Raw genomic sequence first — 13385 nt, 5'->3', positions numbered from 1 at the left:
AAGCAGTACTGATACAGTATTATTAACAAGAGTCCATGGTTTATTCATATTTCCTTGGTGTTTACCTAATGTCCTTTTTTTTTTGTTCCAGGATCCCATCCGCGATCCCACTGACATTTAGTCATCATGTTGGTGACAGTTTCTCAGACTTGCCTTGTTTTTGATGAAATTGAGAGTTTTCAGGTGTGCTGGTCCAATACTCAGGTGTTTAGCTTTCCCATTTAGATTTCTCTGATGTTTTTGTCATCAGATGACTGGGGTAATTGCTTTTTGGAGGGAATACCACACAGTAATGTGCCATTGTCATCATCAGGGTATCAAGGGTACACGTAACCAAGATGACTTATCACTGTGACCTTAATCACCTGTTCAGGAGAGCATGTGTCAGGTTGCTCCCTTAAAGGTGCTCTTTTTCCACTTCTTTCCAAATTGTACTACTTGGGAGGAACTCACTCTGTGAAATTCCCACTTAAGAAGTAAAGTGAGAATAGTTAACATTTTCCTCTTCTATTTTTAAGTTGGTTTGGAAGGCATACACCATTTTATTCTATTATTTTAGCGGATACATTAGAAATTATAACATCCATTCATAATTTATGAAAGTCTAATGACAAACAATACCTTTTATTTTCTTATCAAACAATACAATAATTTAGAATATTTATAAAATTTCACCACTTCTGAAACTTTTTATTGAAGGGTATTTTAAGTCCACTTAATTTTTGAGCAGTCAGTTTTTGTTTCAATGTATCCAGTTCTTTGCTCTTGATTCCTTCTCTGTCTCTGATCTTTCTCTGAGATCCTTTTCCTTCTTCCCAAAATAGATATTGAAGAATTGCTCTTGTGAGGTTCTGTGTGGCACACTCTCCATTTGTATTTGTCAAAAATGTTTTCATTTCACTAACACTTTGAAAATATTTCCTTGCTGAGTACAAGATACTGTGTTGCCCTTTATTTCCTTTCGGGGCTTTGAAGGCATCATTCCCTCTAACCTTCTTCCCTTAGTTGAGATGTCAGCTGTCATTCAAATTTCACTCCCTGAAGAGTATTCTTTCTTTTGTTCCTAGCTGCTTCCCTCTAAGATTTTTCTCTTTGCCTTTTGTTTTTATCATTTCCAACACAATGTGTCTAGGTATTCTTCTTTCTTTCTTTTATTCTCCAGAGGTTTCTCGGAATTCTTGAATTGCTGAAGCAGTAACTTTTACCAGTTCTTGAATATTTGCTGTCATTATCACTTCAAAAACTGTCCCTGTCCCATTTCCCTTTCTGTGATTTCAATTAAATACAGGTTAGACTGGCCCATTCTGTTCATTGTTTTTTTTGCAGTACGCGGGCCTCTCACTGTTGTGGCCTCTCTCGTTGCGGAGCACAGGCTCCGGATGTGCAGGCTCAGCGGCCACGGCTCACGGGCCCAGCCGCTCCGCGGCATGTGGGATCTTCCCGGACCGGGGCACGAACCCGCGTCCCCTGCATCAGCAGGCGGACTCTCAACCACTGCGCCACCAGGGAAGCCCCCATTCTGTTCATTCTTTGTCTTCTGCCCTCTTTCTCTCAATCTTCCACACTTTGTTCTCTATAAGTTTTTGATCTACATTCAGTTTTACTACTTATCTCTTCAAATGTGTTTATTGGCTTTCTTTTGTGCTCTTAATTTCAGTTTTAGTATTTTCAGTTCCAGAATTTCTGTTTGGTCCTTTTCCAAACCTGCAGTGTCATTTTGTTCTGGTTTCTAGTTCCCATATTAAAAGCTTGGCTTCTCTTCTTTTGTACATAATAAGGCTAGTTGTTTTATAATCAGGATCTTTTCATTTCAATATCTTAAATCTTTTCCTTCTGTTTCTGTGCCCCATCCATTCCCCTTCACCACAACCTCCCACGGGTTCTCACTCCTGTTTCCTGATTTATTGTGTGACAGTCTCCCTTTTGCTCTTTTACAGACATTGATCATATACATGTTTGTAGGAATAGTTGGAGCCTAGGGTCATGTTTCATCCTCCTTAAAGATTTTGTCTTTTGCTTCCAGAGATCAGGGGCAAACATTCCATCTTGAAATTAGAGATTCTCCAGTTTTAGGAAAGCAGGCTGAAGGCAGTATGTTGACTTGTTTACTCCTGATTTTCCCTTAGAGGAAGATGCAGGCTCAGCAACACTCCCTGGGAGGGGTGGGGTCTTCATTAAGTAGGCCAGGCTGCCCTTCCGAGACCACCAGCAAGCCACACGCTGGAGCTCAGTTTTGCAGGTCTTTCCTGTTGACCAGCCAAAGCCCTTAGGGCAAATGCTCCTCTGAGCAGGGATCTTATCTCTCTGGTTCTGCAACTAGATTTTAGCCCAGTAATTTATTGCTATCATGCTAACATTTGTTGCTTTTGAGAAGATTACACAAACACCCCACCTCTTTGAGGTTGTGCGGTTGCCCCAGTAGGGGGTGTGATGTAAGTTACTATTATTCCACTACTGAGACGTGCAGAATGACTGTCAATTTAAGGGAGCCCCAGATTCTCCTTAAATTTATATTATTATGTGTGTTTTAGTAGTAGAATCATAGGTACTCAGATCACACAAGTACACAATCTTTATTCTTACATTCTACAAGCTGTCCCAATGAGTACTTGGTGTGAAAGTCATGTGAAGATTCAAGATGTATTGAAGGAGAGCATCTGAAATTAGATTTTTAAAAGAATTTTTAGCTCAGCTATGGAAAAGAGGACCCTAGGGTGCCAACTGAACAAATCATTCTTTTAAAAGAGATATGGGAACATATGTATATGTATAACTGATTCACTTTGTTATAAAGCAGAAACTAACACACCATTGTAAAGCAATTATACTCCAATAAAGATGTTAAAAAATAATAATAAAAAGCAAAAAAAAAAAAAAAAAGAAACCTGTAGTCTCTTTTGAATGAAAATAGGTATCTTGACTTTGCCATCTCCATGGCTTCTTAAATAACATAAAGGAGCTAAATGGAGGAAACTTAACCAAAATATGCACATTAAGTTAGAAGTTTTTGCCCCAAATTTAGTCAGAGCGCTAAAATGCAGTCTTATTAAAAATGTGGAGAATATTAATCTGGCATTTGAATTTTGAAAATAAAATTTTGTTTTACTAGTTGTTTTTTCTTTTACATGAAGTTGGGAAATTCAAAAGGGCAGAAATAATAGGATTTTTTTCTCCAGAGTTTCCAAACTTTTAGTGATTAAGAAAAATTGGATACGTAGGTTCTGTTTAGCTGTAATAGTCAAGGAATCCCTACCTCAGAAGGAGTTTTATGTAGGACTGAGGATCAACGTTCATAACTGACTTATAGCATTGTATTTCAAGGCAGTGATTTTTATTTTACATGGTAATTCGTATGATATTGGTATCAGTAAGAGGGGGACTTCTTACCTCATGTCCATTATTATCTCTAAGTAGTAAGAGGTGAGGTCATTTACTGGAAATGGGGAGTAGGAGCTGGGACTTTCACCCCCACCAGGCAGTAGTGGGACTTCCCAGCCCTCTCTTTGAGGTCAATAGTGGCCACAAGGGAAGCTTGGATTTCCATTCCCACCTGGCAATCACTATGTGCCCCTGCAACTCCCCGCTGTCCTGTCAGAGGAAATCCAATGGAAAGAATCAGTATAAGGGGGCTGCCCCTTCAACCCTTGCTGTCTGTGGAGGCCTTGCTGTCTGTAATGAGGCACTCCTACCCCATCAGTGGAAGCTCTCAAGAGAGCTGGAACCATTGCCCCAACCAGCAGGAACAATGAAACCTCTGATGGATGTTAATTGAGACCAAGAGAGCAGTCCCCAACTTCTACCACCATCAGGCAGTAACAAGATGGTGCCCCCAAACCTTCTTCTCCTGGAGAAGTTTCAGAAAAAGCCAGCTAAAATAGGTTTAAAATAAGATTCAGAGTGGCATAACATAATTCTGAAAATGCTCAGTTTTCAATTAAAAATCACTCATAATATCAAGAATCAGGAAAATCTCAACTTGCATGGAAAAAATTGAAATGAATAGAAACCAACACCAAGATAACAAAGATATTAGAATGTCCTGACAATAATTTTCAAACAAACATCATAAAAATGCTTCAATAAGCAATTATGGACATGCTTGAAACAAAAAAATAGAAAGTGTCACTAAAATAAATAGAAAACCTCATCAAAAGAGAAAAGATTTAAAGAAAAACCAAATGGACTATTTTTAAAAACTGAAAAATACAATAACCAATGTAAAAAAAAGAACAACAAAACCAAACCAAAACAAAAAACTCAATGGATGGGCTCAAAAATCAGTGAAGAGCACAGAGGAAAGAATTGGTGAACTTGAAATAGGAAAGTAGAAATTACCCATTCTGGACAACAGAGAGTATGAAGAAACAGGGATGTGGGACTTTTACAAAAAGCCGACATTCCTGTCATCAGAGACTGGGAAGGAGAGAGTAAAGACAGTGGGGCTGAAAATGTACTCAAAGAAATAATGGCTGAAAACTTTGCAAATTTAGCAAAAGGCATAAACTTACATATTCAATAAAGATGCCAAACCCCAAATGGGGTAAACCAAAATAAATTCTCACCAAGACACATTATAGACAAACTTCTGAAAACTAGAGGTTACATGTTTCAAGTACCAGGGGGAAAAAAAAAGAAAACAAACAAATAAAAAAACCTTGACCCAAGATACTGTATCCAGTGAAAAGATCCTTCAGGAAGGAAGTGGTAATCAAAATTTTCTCAGATGATGGAAGATTAAGAGAATTTGTCACCAGTAGATCTACCCTAACAAAAGAAAGGTTTTCTCTAAACAGAAAGGAAATGAAAAAAAGGAAAGAACAGAAATGAAAATGTCTTGGAACATTAAGAAAGAAGAAGGAATGGTAGAAAGAGTAAGAATAATCTTAAATAAATAAAATGTATTTTCTTTTCTTATTGAATTGGTTAAATCATGCTTGATGGCTGAAGTAAATTGTAGCATTGTCTGATATAGTAGTAAAGTATTTAAGGCACATTACAAATGGCATAGGGTAGAACATATGAAGAGAGTTAAGATTTCTGCACTTCACTCAGACTGGTAAATGGTGATGCCAGTGGCTAGTGAAAAATTAGAGATATAGAGTGTAATGCCTAGAGTAACCATTAAAAAGCTGTGTAAAGAGATGCATTCAAAAACAGTAGAGATAAATAAAAAAGGGTGCCAGACTCCATTTCTGAATGTTCAAACAGTGTTTCATTTCCAGCTTTTGCTGTATACTTTTTAAACTCTAAAATTAGCAACATTTATGACCCATTTTAATATGTTGGTCATTTCAGTAGTTTAGGAAGTAGGGCTGCTTTGAGTTCTCATTGCTAAGAAAGTTTACAAGTGCACTTTAAAGTTGTCATTATTTAAAAATAGGAACAGATCAGCATGCTTACATCTTTAGCTAGAGAAGTGTAACTCTAACTGTGACATCATGGAACTTGTCCGTGTGATAAGCCTTTTACTTCATGCCATTCATGAAGCATACTCCACCATTTCTTCAAATAGTGCTTTGCCACTGAAAACCATATCAACATATAGCATCATTCAATCTTCCCTGTGTATACTAACCATTTCTTTTTGGTCTTAATTCACATATGAAGGAACAAAGGATCAGAAAATAAGTGGAAAAAAAGGAGCCTGAGTCTATACAGGTGGTGCTCAACAAGTTCAGAATGCACATGTGGGTCTCCTGATTTTCAGTATAAACCTTTTAATATCACTGTCTCATTCTACTAAAGAGATCAAAATGGTACTTTACAAATCTCTTTAAGAACTTGAACTAGAACTGAAAACTTTCTGATTAATAAAAGTGACCAAAAGAAAATTCGTTCTTTCTCTTATGCCAAACCAAGTATTACATGTGCATTTTCAAGAAATAGTTGAAACATTCTCATTAGTCGAAGGAAAGATGATAATGAGTACAATTCCCAATATAATTTTTTTACTATTGCTCAGTCATACCCAATGCAGTAAGAGAGGAAGATACTTTGATATCCTCATTAATCAAAACATTTAAGTGTTGTATAAAATATGAACATGTACTAAGATAAATCTTTTAAATGAATACTGAGCTGGTATAAAAGGAAGGGTGTGAAAGAGGCTGGAGAAAAGGGAAACAGAGACATTGGAGGATGAGTGAGAATGATGCCGGCTTCCAATCTGACAGTTTCTGTTGAATCGTGGGGACCTTCACCTTCTGCCTTGAGGAGATCTGAAGAAAAGAAAATAGTATTTGCAGCCCATCCCACATTTGAAGGATTTTTTGAGAAGACTTATGCATAGATTTGTACTTCTGGAGAATTACACCTTCCTTCCTTGTAAGGTTAAATAATAATTAAACCATTCTTAAAGAAGGGGCAGCACAGACACCTGTCTGTTTGAACTTCCTGTTCGTCCGACATAAAACAAACATCTTCTGAGAGTTTACATTCATAAACTAGACATCATGAAGATATGCAGTTTGAATTCATGATGTGTGAACAATTTATTTTAATTTTTCTCTAGTAGTTAGCCTCTAGACAACTAGAAGAAACAAACCATCTCTGATAGAAGGAAGCTTCCAACCCACAAATCAATGATGTCTCACAAACACAAAAAATATGTGGCTGTGGGTGAGAACCAAAAAAAACAATACAGAATGAAACTCTTAAATTTTAAGATTTTGGAAACACCCATGTAGAAGAAAAGTGAATTTTCCTCAATGGGTTCAAAGAAATAAAAGAGAAATTTAAATAGATGAGCAAGGAACAAAAACCACAAAGACTAAAAAGATAGTAAAACTCAATGAATGGATAAAATAGCTTATTGGAATAAGAAAAAGAAAGAGGTGGTAGATTGGAAGAAAGAAGGAAAGGAATTTTATACAGTGCAGCCCAGAAAGCCTAAGAGAAAAAAAAAATATGAAGAGAGACTGAAACACAAAAAGACTGCTTGAGAAGATGTAACTTGTGTTTAACTGAACATGAAGAAAATTACAGGAAAAAGAGTGCCAATATTCAAATAGGTAATGCATGAAAGTGTTTCAGAATCAATGGCTGACATCTCTCTTTAGTTACTGTGCCAAAGTCACACTGTGCTAATCACAACAGCTTTATAAAAAGCCTTGGTTGCTGGAAGAGCAAGTCTTCTTACTCTGTTCTTTTTTTAAAATATGTGTTGGCTATTGTTGGTATTTCATGATTTTGGGATCTCATTGGGATGTTGGGTCTATATTTAAGTTATAGATCAGTTTGAGAAGAATTCACATTTTTATAGTACTGACTTGTCCATTCATGTAGCGTGAATATATACATATATACATAAATATTCTTATTATATATGCAGATGTATTCATGTATATAGTATGTTTAATATACAGCAGATTGGAAAGAGAGGAATCCTTAAATTTTTCTGAAACTTTATATTTTTACTATTATTTTTTGTGATATCTATTCCAGGACATTTGATATTTTTGATGCTATTACAAATTGTTTATTAATTTAATTTTCAAGTACTTTTTGCTTTAAGAAAATTACAATGTTAATATTAAAATGCCATTCAGGAACACTTTGCTGCACACCTGAAATTCATACATTGTAAATTAACTATGCTTCAATAAAAAGAAATTTCATTCAGTAAAATTTTCTAAACTTCAAACTTTCTAATAATTGAACCCACAGGTTTTGGGGATTTTCTAAACATACATTTACAATGTATGAAAATGTTGAGTGTTTTATTTCATTCCTGACAGTTTGTAAGTCTTTCATTATTTTTTACTGTCTTATTGCACAGGAAAGTTCCTCTGGGATAGAGTTGGCTATATTGGTGTGGGTAAGTATCCTTGTCTTGTAACCCACCAAAAGAAAATTTTTAAACATTTTATATCACATGTAATGTTTAATATATGTTTTTATAGATCATTTATCATAAAATGGATTTTCCTTTAGCTAAGAGTATTTTTTAATTTAAAAAATGAATGTTAAATTATATCATCTGGTTTCTATTCATCAACTGAGAAAATATTTCCTTGAAACTGTTATTTGGAAAATCATATTGTTTGATTTTGCTACATTAAAATAACCTTGCATCAATCAAATCTATACAACTTGTTCTTTTTTTATCCTTTATGTTAAGAAACCACTATTTTAAAATATTTATTTATATATACACAAATGAGTAAACTAACCTATCACTGACCCTAATATCGTTTTTATTTTTGATATCAAAGTTATGTTTGTCTCAAAAATTTTGAGAGTTTTTCCATACTTTCTTATTCAATGTAACAGTTTGTAGAAGATTAACTTATTTTTCCTTTAAGTATGTGGCCAATTATGCTAGTGAAGCCAGCTAGTCTGATTTCCAGAAAGTATTCTAATCACTGGTTAATATATATAATAGAAATCAAACTATTTAGATATTTTATTTCTTGTGTTATTTTTCAATAATTATATTTTTCTTGAACTTGTCCATTTCATTACATGCTTAAAATTATTGACTTACATTTGTTCATGATTGCTTATTATATTTTCAGTGTCTGCAGCATTGGTGGTAGTTTTCCTTCCTGACCATGATTATTTTTATTTTTCTTTCCTTTTTTTCTGGATAAAATTCACCAAGGATTATTAACTGTATTCTTTAAAAGAACAAATATTGTTTTTTATCATCCCTACTGTTAGTTTTCATTTCAATCATTTCTATGCTTATATTTATTATTTTTATCCTTTAATTGTCTTGGTCTAACGTTGCTGTTCCTTTCTATTACACTAAGGTTTAGCCTTTCATCTTTTCTAAATTTCCACATTTCCTCTAAATGGTTTTTGCTGTTTCTTACAACTTTTGCTATGTAGCAATTTTTTGTGCGTCAGTTGACTGAAAATATTTTAAATTTCTGTTTTGATTTCTTCATTGACATATGTGATATTTAAAACTGTATTCCTTAATTTCCAAACATATAAGTGTTTTCCTAGTTTTTGTTTAATTATGAATTTATAGCTGCACTGGTGGTGCAAATTAGGATTGGGCTCTGAATTGACTCACTGAAGAGGAAATTCACTGACAGAGTAGAAATGATCTTCAGAGGAGTCACTGGACTGCCTGCACTCCAATTCCAAGCCTTTATGAGTTTGTGCCCTTGGGATGTTATGTAACCTTTCTGTGCTCCATCTCATTATTATTTGCCTTGTAAAGATGAGGTTCAAAATCCAGAAGTTAGCGAAGAGGGAGCAGTGTTCAACTCCTCCCACCTGAAACGCCCAAGCTCTTCATCACACCCAAAACATACTCTTTACATACTTTTATAGGAGGTTGCTGGGTGTTGAAATTTTCTAACAAAATATACAGTACTCCTTTTTTTTGATTTTTTCTGATCTAATCTCCAACTTCCTGGGAATTTGGATTTTCCCATAAACCTGCTCTGAAAATGTGTGTAATTAAAACAACAACAACAACAAAAGGAAAATATAAAACTTAAATCCCATGCAATCCTTCCCTTAGTACCTTTAGTCCTAAGTTAAAAGCACTTTGAAGTCTGTGGGACTCCAAGAGTTAGATTTGTTTGGCAACCCTCCACAGTGAGTTAATGATTTCTTTGGCATTTTCTGACACTTTCGACAGCAATTGTTTTCAAATCCCCCCATAAAGGTCTTGAGAAGCCTTGGGACATTGTCATTTGAGATGATAACATAATTATTTTAAGAGAAGAGCTGAATTGTGTTGTGAAAGTTTCTGAAGATGGAGTCCAGATGCTCAACTATGGCCTGAGCTCAAATCTGGGCTGCAAATGTGGAGGGAACAACAGCTCCAGAAATGTCATGCTTCCCAGCACCAGTGAGCTCCAAGAACTTAAAAGATAAAGGAAACTGAGAGGAACTTGAGTGAAGCAGCCAACCTCTCCACAAGACAAGAGACCGGAACTTGGCTACAGAGAAGAGAGGTAGCAAGACATTGTCACTATGTGTTTTCCTAGTGCAGCATTATTTTTTAATAAAAAAGTAGTCTTCTCCTTTGTGTTGTTATGAATGTTTATATTAACGTTATATACCATGTTTATATCAATAACAAAACAACAGCAAAATCCAAATATTATTTCAACTCCTAATTCTGGAATGTTGCAATTGCATGAATATTAAAGGATAATGTAGCTTACAAAGGATAGTAAGTAATTATGCTTTGAATTTGGATATTAAAAATGTTTTCCTAATGGTTAGTAGAGTGCAATCAAGATTGAGTTTTGAGTAACTTGTGTGGTGCCCATGATATGGTGTAGCAGATACACCTTAGAATTTAACAGCAAAGAAATTGGTTTCAATTCTGTTTTAGCCACTTAAACCACGTGGCTTTGGAGAAACCAGTCAGCCTCTTGAAGGCTCAGTTTCCACTTTAGGAAAATAACACAGGGAACTCTGAGCTCCATCTGTGCACAGCAGTGTCATGGGCAGCAGCAGGTTAGCATCTTTGTCTAATGCTGGCTGAGGCAAGATTAATAATGTATGTTAGAGTTTGAAAGCTTGTGCATTTAGCAAGGACATATCAGATGCAGAATAACAGGTTTTGATAAGTGAGATTATAATAGGTAGTGCTTTATCTGGTTTTGTGCTCAGTTATATTTCAGTAGAATGATTCTTGCCTGATTAATTGTCCATCCAGGTGCCCAGACTGGAAGTCTGACTCCTTCCTTCTCAACTGTGTTTCTTCCTTCTCAACCCCAAGTGAATTAGCTCCCATTGAATTTGTCTTGAGATATCTCTCATACACACCTCCACACTCATGACTCATTTTTCACCTGGACTGTTGGAAAAGTGTTTCCCCAGTGGGCTTCTCTGCCTTCTAGGGTAGAGTATAGCAAGAGTGCTCATACCTAATTCTTTTCCATATCTTCTCATTATCTACAAATAAAGTCCAATTTCTTTATTTTTGCATAAAAGGCAAGTTACAATCCAGCTATATCTTGCCTGTCCAGTCTCATTTTCTGTCTCATCTGATTAAGATTAAGTGGGTCAAGCCACAAAGGACCACATGCCAGTCTGCAACCACACATCACTCTTTCACGTTTATCTGTCTTGTGTATTTTGCTTGTTCTGTCAAAATTTTATCCATTCTTCCAAGTTACAGATACTACTTCACCTAAAAGCTTTCCATATTGTGCCAATTCAGAAATTATGTCTCCTTATTTTGCACTTTTAGGGGATTACATATGTCAATTATAGCACCTACTACATTTGCTTGTCCCTGTGAACTCACTAACACCGTGGTCTTAATTTATGTGTCTTCATATCTTTCAAATGTATAGCCAAGGGTAGGCAACAAATGTATATTTGGATTGAAGTTCATCCCATCCCCATTTCTACTTATATGGTCTAGAAAGAGAAGGCTTCAAGTTCATTTAGTTTGCCAGGCGTGTTCTGATTTACCTGGGCTGAATCAATAAGTCTGATGCTCAGTCCTTTTATCTTTTCTAATCCATTCAGGGCATGAGTGGGAAGCGGTGGGTCTTAGAGGCTAATTAAGTGATTTTTTTTTTTAATTAAGTGATTTTGAGGAACATTATATAGTATTGTTCCAGATATGCCCTGATACCTAACCTGCCGTGCAATCACTGCCAACTTTGCCCCCACTTCTATGTGATTCCTAGAAAAGCAGTAATAGAAATCTAGAAAATTTATAAAATTGTATCAATAACTCTTTATTTTTCCCATATTCCCTAATACAAGTTTTGGGGGGAACTGGGTTGAAACATATGACTTACTAACTCTCCTAATTTAATTCTATTTCCTTAGGAATAATGCCTAGGTGTGGAGAGAGAGAGATGAGAGAGAGAGAGAGAGAGAGAGAGAAAGGGGGAAATTCAGTCTTACAAAGAGCTTTGAGTCCATTTCTTCACACAGCCACATGGAACAAGGGGGAAATAAATGTTTCTGCTCAATGAAATAGAAGTGTAAGTTAAACAGAAATACAAACCATGGATTACTGCGTTTTAATACATTAATTCTTCCAATTTAAGGTATTTATCAGTTTAAATTCTCCTGAGAGTGAAAAGGGGCCAGGCAAAAGGATGGGCAGAAAAGGGCCTCCCTTGGTTGGCTTTCATATGCGTTCTTTTTATAGACACCTTTTATCCAGGTCAGAGACTGCAACGCAATAGCAGGAAAATAAAATCCGAATTCATTTCTTGTTTAAGTCAGGGAGTGCTGTTGCAGTCAGGCACGGTGTCACAGAGCTCAGCAGAATGCAGTTCTTAGATAAAGTGTTGGGTCCAGCGGTTGATCGGGAGCAGAGTCGTGTTGGTTACAGTGATGGGTCTGGGCTGTCGACAGCTTTAGAAGTATGGCTACTTCTGTGATTGACTGGTTGAGTTCAAGAAGTGTATTCACTGGAGGGAGGCTGTTGCTCGCTCAAAACCTGGGGTCACTAACTGGCTGACTTCCTGTGTTATGCTGTCATTTATTGACTAGATTAAGGTGTGTTGTCACTGAACTGAGCAAACAGAATTCAAACCAGTTCTGGTGCTTACTTGTTACCATGGCTAAAAAAAAAAAAAAAAAAAAAATTCAGTTGTTTTCCTAGGAATGAGGGAGTTTTTAATTTTCACTAGCATTATGTACACTTTATGATATTTCATATGCTAGAATCTGCTTCCAGGTTTTGACTTCTGGTTCCAGGAAGATGGTATAGATATTCTTTTAGTAATGCCGCTTCCTAAGTACACTGAAAGCTCTGATGATTAGACATAAAACAAACACAGGAAGAATCTGAAGGTGGAAAGGAGAGGACATACTGGCCAGGGACCACAAGAACCAAGGAATGACACCATGGTGACCTGGATTTTCTTTTCACTTCATGTATCTCAGACTTGGAGTTGAAGAAGCCAGAAACCCAGATATGTCCATTGACACAGACAAAAAAACTCCCGCCAAAACCTTACTCTTTCTAGCTGAAGGACCAGGAAAAGGACAGCAAACAGAAATCATACATTCAGACTAAAAAAGCTTCTTTAATAAATGCTGCTGGGAAAACTGGACAGCTACATGCAAAATAATCAAACTGCACTATTTTCTCACACCATTAAAAAAGAAAATTCAAATAGATTAAAGACTTAAAAGTAAAACCTGAAACAATAAAAATTCTAGAAGAAAACATAGGCAGTAAGTTCTTTGAAATTAGTCTTAACAATTTTGGGGGGGAAGATAGGTATTCTCAGGCAAGGGAAACAAAAGCAAAAAAAACCCAAATGGGATTATATCAGCCTAAAAAACTTTTGCACAGCAAAGGAAACCATCAATGAAATGAAAAGTATCTTACTGAATTGGTGAAGATTTTGCACGTGATATATCTTATGAGAGGTTAATATCTAAAATATAGAAAGAAATCATACAACTCAACATCAAAAAGCAAACAAACAAAC

This window comes from Monodon monoceros, unplaced genomic scaffold (genome assembly GCF_005190385.1).
Source record: "Monodon monoceros isolate NGI ecotype Baffin Bay Population unplaced genomic scaffold, NGI_Narwhal_1 Super_Scaffold_2, whole genome shotgun sequence".
In the NCBI taxonomy this organism is placed as follows: domain Eukaryota; kingdom Metazoa; phylum Chordata; class Mammalia; order Artiodactyla; family Monodontidae; genus Monodon; species Monodon monoceros.
This window is presented reverse-complemented; position numbering follows the sequence as displayed.